Source organism: Erythrolamprus reginae, chromosome 2, assembly GCF_031021105.1.
Source record: "Erythrolamprus reginae isolate rEryReg1 chromosome 2, rEryReg1.hap1, whole genome shotgun sequence".
In the NCBI taxonomy this organism is placed as follows: Eukaryota; Metazoa; Chordata; class Lepidosauria; order Squamata; family Dipsadidae; genus Erythrolamprus; species Erythrolamprus reginae.
Genome location: NC_091951.1, coordinates 189,742,923 through 189,753,183, shown reverse-complemented (window position 1 = coordinate 189,753,183; position 10,261 = coordinate 189,742,923).

The window sequence follows — 10,261 nt, the reverse complement described above, 5'->3', positions numbered from 1 at the left end:
ATTAGAGACCATCTAGTTCAACCCTCTACCGAATGAGGAAATTCACTACTAAAAGCGTCCTTGGCATTCAACTTCTGTTTAAGTACTTCCAGTAACTGGGTGTCCCAACATATCACTCTCTCTCTCAGCCCAACTCACTTGTTGAGCGGAGAATAGGAGGAGAAGATGTGTTGGATATGTTCACCACCTTGAGTTATTTGTAAAAATAATAAAGCAGGATTCAAACAAATAACTATACCAATGAACACCTCCCAAGCAATTGTGTCCCACTGTCGAACAGACATTACTTATTGTTTCCTGATGTCCAAGTAAAATCTAACTTAAACCCATTGCTTTTCGTTCTATGCTCTGGAACAACTCTGAATTATTCTGCTCCAAATTTTCCATTAGATGCTTTCCAGATACTTAGAGACAATTTCCGCCATTGTCCTCTCCACGCCTCCAACTCTTCCTTATATGCTCTTCCTCCCAAGGCCGTTATATCTTAACTTCCCTTCCCTGTTCACACTCCATTTTGTCAGGATTCTTTTAAAATGCAATGATCCGAACTGGACACAGTATTCAAGTTGCAGCCTGTCCGACACAAACTAAAAATGAGCCCATTCTGTGACTGCAAATGTGCCAAACTTAACAAGTGGACATACAACTCTTCTCTCCCCCCCACCCCCTGAACTGAATGAAGTTCATATAATAACCTTGTGTGCCTGTTTTAGACCCAAAGCAATTTCTGAATATTTTTGTAACTAGAAAAAGCCTGCCAGAAAAGCAGAGTCAGTTCTATCATTAGGCAGATGGAGGTAGTTACCTCAGGCAGCTCACTTAGGATGAAATGGAAACAATTATTTTTAATTATCATCTCCTTTTTTTTGTCTTTAGAGAAGAGTTTGTAGAATAGAATGGAATGGAATGGAATAGAATGGAATGGAATGGAATAGAATAGAATAGAATACAATTCTTTATTGGCCAAGTGTGATTGGACACACAAAGAATTTGTCTTTGGTGCATATGCTCTCAGTGTACATAAAAGAAAAGATACATTTGTCAAGAATCATGAGGTGCAACACTTATATCCTAAGATTTTTATTAATATTGCTTCTCCATTGCTTATTTGACCCCTATGACAATCATTAAGTGTTGTACCCCATGATTCTTGACAAATGTATCTTGTCCAATCACACTTGGCCAATAAAAATTCTATTCTATTCTATTCTATTCTATTCTATTCTAATGATTGTCATAGGGGCTATGTGGAGATTTTCTGATGCCTAGATATTCCAAGTCACGTGTGGAGTTTTATAAGGTGCCATGTCAGCTTACAATACCTCATTTCATCTTAACTCGGGGCATCGTTTCCGTTCTCCCCCAGTCTGTAGCATCCTTTGTAGGAGTGGGGCAGTAAGGGAGAGGATCGAGCTAAGACAACTTCGTTCCTAGGGAGAGGAAGGAAGCTCAATCTTTGCAAACAGTTCAGCTGGGGAATACTCCTGCCAAGGAAACACAGCCTTTGGCTCTCAGCAGAGAAGCATTAATCACCCTGTTCAAAACTAACTTGAGAAATGGCCCCGAAAGGCCTGGAAAAGTTGGAAGCAGAAGCTAGGAACCAGGTATGCCCCAGGAGGAGCCCCAGGGCTTCCTAACCAACTGTTTTTCTCTGTCAGGGAGCACGGTCTTCATGGCTTTAATGGGGTCTCATAAATCCTGCTGGTGTCACAGGCACACGGTTACACCTCATGCAAAGACAAACACAGGCTGCCCCCTTTAACCTCCTCATGGGAGGAAGTATTGCCGCCTGTGTATCTAGGCAGAGATATACAGCAGAGGGGTCTCCTGCTTGGGCTGGAAGAATAGAACAGCACCCACAGCATTTCAAAGGATTTGTTTAGACGTAGGGACACTTCGGCGTGTCCAATATGGTTTAAGGTTTCATAAAACCTGCCTCCTGACAGCATATGATACAAAAGATTTGCTGAAGTTCAGAAGATTTGATCAAATCCTGAGATCCTCAATGGAATATCCTTGACACCAAAGCCTGGTGTTCATTAAAAGCACTGTCTATTAACTAGATAGATAGATAGATAGATAGATAGATAGATAGATAGATAGATAGATAGATAGATAGATAGATAGATAGATAGATAGATAGAGAAGATAGATAGATAGATAGATAGATAGATAGATAGATGGAGAAGATAGATAGATAGATAGATAGATGGAGATAGATAGATAGATAGATAGATAGATGGAGAAGATAGATAGATAGATAGATAGATAGATGGAGAAGATAGATAGATAGATAGATGGAGAAGATAGATAGATAGATAGATAGATAGATAGATAGATAGATGGAGAAGATAGATAGATAGATAGATAGTTGGATGTCTGTCCAGACACAGTTAGACAGACAGACAGATGTACAGACAGACAAATAGATGATAGACAGACAGAAAGATCTGTACCTACACTCAAACAGTCCTGCACCTATACACAAACACACACTTTGCGAAAAATAATTAAAAATTTACACGCAGCAAAATGAACACCTTTCTCCCGTTTTACCCTTATTTCTATTTCTAAGAATGGCTTTCAGCATCAGTTTTATACATATTCTTAGAAACTCACTGTAGTAAGGTGGCTGCAGTCCCAGAGCTTTCCTTGGAAGCTGGCCAAGGGAGAGAGAGAGAGAAATCCAATAAAGTAAAATAGGATAAGCGGAGACTGGATTTATTCCCCCCGGCAGTCCCTTTGTGATCAAACAGGACTTTCTGCCTTTTGTTGTAGCCATTTTGTAATTTGCAATGGCCATTTCTGTGCAGAAAACGTAACTTTCAAAATTCTAAACATGTTCATCAACCAAAAGTTTTGGGAACCCCAGTAGATAATGGAAATGGATAACTGCTAGCTTAGCCAACTTGCATCCTGAAGATGGTTGATATGAAAACATAAGACTACACAAGACTACACAAAGTCTATTTTCATTTGATGAATTGGTGTCTACTCCATGATAGCTTAGGTTAGAAACATAGAAACATAGAAGACTGACGGCAGAAAAAGACCTCATGGTCCATCTAGCCTGCCCTTATACTATTTTCTGTATTTTATCTTAGGATGGAGCTATGTTTATCCCAGGCATGTTTAAATTCAGTTACTGTGGATTTATCTACCACGTCTGCTGGAAGTTTGTTCCAAGGATCTACTACTCTTTCAGTAAAATAATATTTTCTCACGTTGCTTTTGATCTTTCCCCCAACTAACCTCAGATTGTGTCCCCTTGTTCTTGTGTGAACTTTACTATTAAAAACACTTCCCTCCTGGCCCTTATTTAACCCTTTAACATATTTAAATGTTTCGATCATGTCCCCCCTTTTCCTTCTGTCCTCCAGACTATACAGATTGAGTTCATTAAGTCTTTCCTGATACATTTTATGCTTAAGACCTTCCACCATTCTTGTAGCCCGTCTTTGGACCCGTACAATTGCATTAGCCGGGGTTTTTTTTGGCTTCCAACGTTAGGTCTTTGGTGTGTGTTAGGGCCTATACATAAGGACACAATGTTCTAAAAATATCGGACATTTTTCCGAGGATCAGGTAAGAACCCACGCCCCTTTACCTCCCTTTGCCATTACTAATTGTTAGTAAAGGAAGGAACCAGAGGATGGCTCTAGAGACATAGTCATATGTAGAAGTGAGGTTTCTTGCGTGTGTGTCTGTGTTGCAATGAATGCAATCTGAATATAAATAATACTGGATCCAGCCCAGAGTACAGTATTTCAAAGGACAGTGACACATGTCTGAACTAGATCTCCCTAAAGATTGCGATGTGATTCTTGAGAAGTAATTCAGAGTAAACAACACTAGCTGATTCTACGGAACTGTGTGAGGTTTGATATTTTCAGTCCATGTCTATATAATTCACACAAAAAAATTTCACATTTTTACAGCTGTGTTGAAGAGGTTTCTTTTGGTCTTCAGGAGACGTAAAATTATGCCATGTAAATTGCACTGCCAAGCCTCAATATACGTCATCAGAAGGCCAGACAATGATGTTGCCCTTGTGCAGGGGTGGGCTATTGCCCGGATGGGGGGGGGGGAACGCAGTGGGGTAGGGAAAATGGAGATTCACCCCAGAGCACCCAATTTGCACTGAAAGACGTTGAAAGAAATATCGCCGGCTGACTTACCGGCCCCACGGCGCTTTTGCTGAAGGGCCGGGCAGACTCGGACCCTTCCGATGGCGGCCGCCATCTTGTTTTCGGCCGAAATCTCGCGAGGCGAGATTTCGGCCGAGAATGCTTTGCCCACGTGGCTGGGCATGACGTTGGGTCCGGGCGGGGCCTGCTGGCCCTATTTAAGGGCAGCAGGCCGGGAAGAAAGCCTTTTCGCCCCGGACCTAGCTGAAGAGCAGACACCCACCCGCCCTTCCCTATTTTGCAGTGTGCCTAGTGGGTCGCCTTCGGGGGCCGAATGGGAATTTTTTGCAGCCTCGCCCATTAGGCCAGGCTGTTTTTTCGCCCATTCCACAATGGGGAGATGGATGTGCGGTTAGGGGGTGCTTGCATTTAATTAGGTTAATTGGCTTACCTCTGGTCATTGGGTAGGCAGGTTAGGGGCGGAAATCTGGGTGGTGGTTCAGCAACTGCGCGTTCTCCCTTGGGCATCTTTGGGGATGATTGACAGGTTCTCTCCAAGCCCATGGTGGGTGCTACCTGCGCACTTGGGGGGAACCTGTCTTTGGGTCCCGCTATTGAAGTCCCAGGGTAGGGGTGAGCCGGCGGGACCCCCCTCATGCGAGTGCATGGCAGGGTCTCAGGTGAGGGAGAGGTCCCTCACCTGGACCAGCATCGACTACGCCCTTAGTTGCCCAGGAATGTTGACCTTTTACGTCATTTCCGCCCCGGAAGTGTTTGTTTGACCCTGCAGGTCCACTGTTTCCGGGTCATAGTTGAGTATGTTGATTTATGCAAATTTATGCTAATTCATGCTAATTTAATTAATAAATTATGCAAATTTATTATAATAAAAATGACCCAAGTTTAAATCCAGCTCTGGTGTCCGAGTCGTTACTCCGTCTCTTCTGCAAATGCAGGGCGTCCTACATAAGCCATGCCCACAGTGTGGTAGTAAAAAAATTCACTGCCCTTATGGTATATGACAAGCATTCCTGGTTTGATTTTTCTTCCACCACCTATTACCAGGAGAAACCACGGCCAATTGCTGACCTTATTATGTGGTGGGGCAAAGATGGGGGAATATAGGTGTGTACTTAAGAACAGCTGGTTTAACTACCTGCTAATCCGAATATGGTTAATAAGCTACAGACTCAGACTTGCTCTCTGCTACCTATCATTTGGACTATTTCTGAACATGGATCTGGAGATCTTTTGAAAGAGTACTGAACCTATGTCATATAACTTCGGGACTGCCTTCTGCCCCACGAATCCCAGTGACTGATTAGGTCCCACAGAGTTGGCCTTCTCCGGGTCCCATCGACAAAACAATGCCATCTGGCAGGACCTAGGGGAAGAGCCTTCTCTGTGGCGGCCCCGACCCTCTGGAATCAACTCCCCTCGGAGATCAGGACCGCCCCCACCCTCCTTGCCTTTCGCAAACTCCTAAAAACCCACCTTTGCCGCCAGGCATGGGGAAATTGATTCCCCTTGGCAGCTCCGTTTTATGTATGATTTAGGTTGCATGAATTTATTATTTATTTTATTTATTATTTAGATTTGTATGCCGCCCCTCTCCGAAGACTCGGGGCGGCTCACAACAAGATGAATGGGGTTTTTTTTTTGGAAAAAAGTTTTATTAAATATTTACATTAAAATTACACAACAAAAGACAACATAGTGACGATATGTACACATAAGACAAATATGAAAAAAAAAGAAGAAAAAAGAGAAAGGGAAAAGAAGATGAGAAAAAGAAAAGAAATAAAGCATTCTGCTTTATATATAACATATTTGGTATCATTATTTACAATTGGCACTACTCGAAGAGTAGTGTGATTTATGTGCAGCTTACGTCTAACTTACAAAGGAAAATCTTCCTTTTTACAATTGTTATACATTTAATACATAAATACAGTCTTATAATCTCCTTGAATGTTTTTAATCAAGGGCTTTTTAAACTGTTCTGCTTTTTTAATCATTGGATCTGTATTTTGTGTTCCTGTTGTGAGCCGCTTCGAGTCTTAGGAGAGGGGCGGCATACAAATCTAATAAATAAATAAATAAATAAAATAAATAACTTGGCTTAGACTCAGGGATACAGGAAGATTTCAGGATAAATTGTAAGGGATGAAAGGTAAAGAATGTTTAATTAATTCTGTAAGGGAATGATAGTGGTAACAGCAAGTGATTGTGGCATCAGAACCTTAGACTTAGAACTTCTTAGACTTAGAATAACAGAGTTGGAAGGGACGTTGTAGGTCATTTAATCCAACTCCCTTGCAGGAGACTCTATACCATTTCTGTCCTGGAAATAATTTGGAGAATAGCAAAATGCCATAGAGATGTGGAAAGTGACCTTATCCAATCCAGGTTGTAAAAAATAAAATTTTATGGCCACAAAAAATCTTTTGTCGCAGACAAAAAACAACCCTGAAATTGTTGACAGAACCAGCAATCTACACCTGGCAAATCCCAGCTAAGTTTCCTGTTTATGTCAAAGTTCTGTACAGCTTTTGAAAATTGGGTATATTTAGTTTAGTGAAAAGAAAGGCTAGGGATGACATGATAGCAGTGTTCTCAGGGGCTGCCAAAAAGAAGAGGGAGTTGAGATATTTTCCAAAGCACCTGAAGGCAGCACAAGAAGCAATAGATGGAAACTAATCAAGGAGAGAAGCAACCTAGAACGAAGGAGAAATTTCCCCGACAGTACTGCACCCCACTCCATTCCACTCCATTAACATAATCTAGTGCTGCTTTGAAAAAGTTAAATCCCTGGTTAAAATGATCCCACATAAAACCTAGCAAGCATTCAAAAAACACTACAAAAGGCATTATGCAGGCAGATGCCCCTGAGGAAGCCAAGGATCCAACTTACTTGGCAGAAACAATAAAATGGTAATTTAGAGCAATTCTCAGTAACCAGGGATGTATGTGTTTGTTTCTGTGTATGCCTACAGTAGCCTCAAGTGATCCAAAGATCAAATCCCTGATCATGTCAGCTATGTTGTAGATCGGTGTTTCTCAATCTTGGTTACTTTTAAGATGTGTGGATTTCAATTCCCAGAATTTCCTACACTAGTGCCCATGGCTAGAATTATGTCAGTGGAAGAATAAAACACAAACTGAGATAGCTAAAGACGGTTTTATAGATGGCCCCAGCTTTGCGCTGGATGTTGGACGGTCTTTGGGTCTCATTCATGCTGCGGGTAATATTACATAAGAAAGAGTCCTCTGAGTACAGTTGGAATGCTAAAGATCACAAGTATCCCTGTAGTTTGCATGATCTAATTTCAGATTAATTAGTTGGAAGGAAATCTGAACCACCAGGAGGCAATATTAACCGGGCTATCTTCCTGTTAGAAGAAAGGAAAGATCTCTTGCCATTATTTTGAGAGCTTTACAAGAAAATATATCAATATCATTTTAAATATAAGAATAAAGAGCATGCCCAGTTTCAGTGGTCAGAAGTATACAGATGGGACATTTGAAGATATTTTATTACTTGAGGTGTCCATAGATTATTATAAGTCCGCCAAGCAAAAATAAGTGCCTTTATATGATTTGTAAAAGCAGAAAACTAAGTGATTAGTTTCCTTTTCCCAAAGAAATTGATACATTATAGGATTTTGGACATAGATTATAGACTAGATTTAATAGATGTGTAGATTAAATGTTCAGATTACTAAAAGTTATAACTGTTGTCATTAAGATAGTGGAGATCATTTACAGTGTAATAAATAAAGATTCCTTGTTAGAAGGAAAGATTACTTTTAACTAATTCTTTCATTAATAATTTTTATCTTGTGTTGTGGTTGGCTCTGGCCCAGCTCCTGCCCCAGGGAATGTGAAGGTGGAGGCAGGGAAAACATCAACATGTCCTAGGCCTGTTTTGTTGCTGTCAGAGTCAGGGAGTGCAGTTTCCTTGGACAAAAAAGGTGGGGGTGTCTTGGAAGAGGGGGGCTTGGCACACAGCCCAGGAAGCCAATCACCATTATCTTCGGTCGATTCGGATGACGAAGTGTTAGACCCATGCAGGCGCAGACTTATGCATCGAAGAGACCAATTGAGGAAATATTACAGGAGATAAGAGAGGCCACCTGTGTTTGGGTGGGGCTCCAGTAATTAGAGCTGCTGCTATAAATAGCAGCGTGCTAGTTTGGCCCTTGTGGAAGATTATCTGATTGCAGTTCTTCAGGATCGTGCCTCGCTGTTTCTGAACTTTGTTTGTGGATTTTTCACGCCTTTGACTCCAAAGCAGAGTAAAGTTTGTGTGTGTTTCACTTCATGGGAAGAAGGAGAGCTGTGACGTTTCTTCACAGCTACTAGCTAAGTACTTAAGGACTGATTAAGGGACTTGTACAGCCGACAAGGTTGTTTTGGGGAAGAGTGCTCTTTGCAATACAAAAAGGGTGCTTTGTTTCTTTTGAATTTTGTGATAAAGGACATTGTTTTGAATTTTCAAATGTCTGTGTGTCTGAAATTTGTACCCGTGAATTTTCGGGAGGCTTCTACCAGAGAGCCCGGCAGAACACCTTGATAGTTAAAATGTGCCAGATCCTAATTGACTTTCAATAATGAAATATTATACTGATATTTCAAGTGGCTTTCCACTGGGGAATTAAGAGTTTTGAGGATGTACTGCAAAGCACATTACTTTTATAAAATTGGACACTTCTCCACAATTGATGTTTAGGCAAAAAAAAGAAAAGCAAATGTAATATCTTAACTTCCATTGGCATGGAAGGAAGTATTGTTAGGAAGAAAGGATTCCGTTAGGAAGAAAGGATTCAGAATAATTAAAATTGCATGCTCTGTGGCCATAGTTAAAATATGCTTTATCAGTGTGGTTCTACAAGGTGTATTGTCCTTAGCACCAAAAAAGATGAATGAAATGGCTGTCCTGAGGATGCATAACATGGGTGCTGGTCAGAAATGATGGGACCTTGTCAGAAATGATGGGACTACACCTAAAGTATATCTAACGTTTTCCAAAACCTCTACATGTGTCATTTTAATTTTTTTCACCTGTTGTGCAATAGCTTCAGTTTCCAAATACAGTAGTAACAACAACATGTTGATTTGCTTGCCACAGTGTAAACCACCGCCTCGGTCTTTTTTCAATTTCTTAGCTATAGAAATGCAAGTATTTATAGGCACATATGTAGTAATGATTCGGCAAAAAGATGACTACTCTCACTGTTAGATATTTTGAGGAACCTTCTCAGCTGTCTCCTTTTCTGAGAAAGCCTAGTAGGAAATGCCTTCACATCTGGAGATGTTGCAATCCAAAAATTGGTCTATTGGTTTGTAGCCTAACAACGTTGATACATTCAGCAACTTTTAATGGTGGCCAGTTTTAATGGTAGTCAGTTCAAGATGGTCACTTTTGTCTGCTAGTGTCGCACAATTCCGTTCCAATATTACAGGATAGTACAATCTATCCTGGAACAGAATGCAGCTGGAAGAATCCCATTTCTGAATATGTTAAAACAGTCTTCACAAATTGAAAAAATAAAATAAAATAAAAACTAACATTGGGGTTAGGCAGACTTAGCTGTTGGCTAGCCTGAAGGGGTGAAGTGAAGAACACATCACAGAGACACACCCTGTCATAGCTGTGTCAATTCTTTCTTATTCAGTGATGTAAGCTGTCAGCAGCCTTTAATCCTTTCTATATTGTGTGTTGGCAAGCTACACTATACAGGTAGTCCTTAATTTACGCCCATAATTGAACCCAAAATTTATGTTGTTGAGTGAGACATTTGTTAAGTGATTTTTGCTCCATTTTCTACTTTTCTTGCCACATTTGTTAGGTGAATCTCTGCAACTGTTAAGTGAGTAACACCGTTGTTAGGGGAATCTGGTTTCCCCATTGACTTTGCTTGTCAGAAAGTTTTTATTTTTTATTTATTTAGTCTAATACACAATGAGAGTTTTAGTGGGTATGTATGTATGTATGTATGTATGTATGTATGTATGTATGTATGTGTATATATATATATATATATATATATATATATATATATATATATATATATGTCACATGTTTTTTTGCTGAATTTGAAAATTAAGGGAGACTAGGATAGATCTATTTC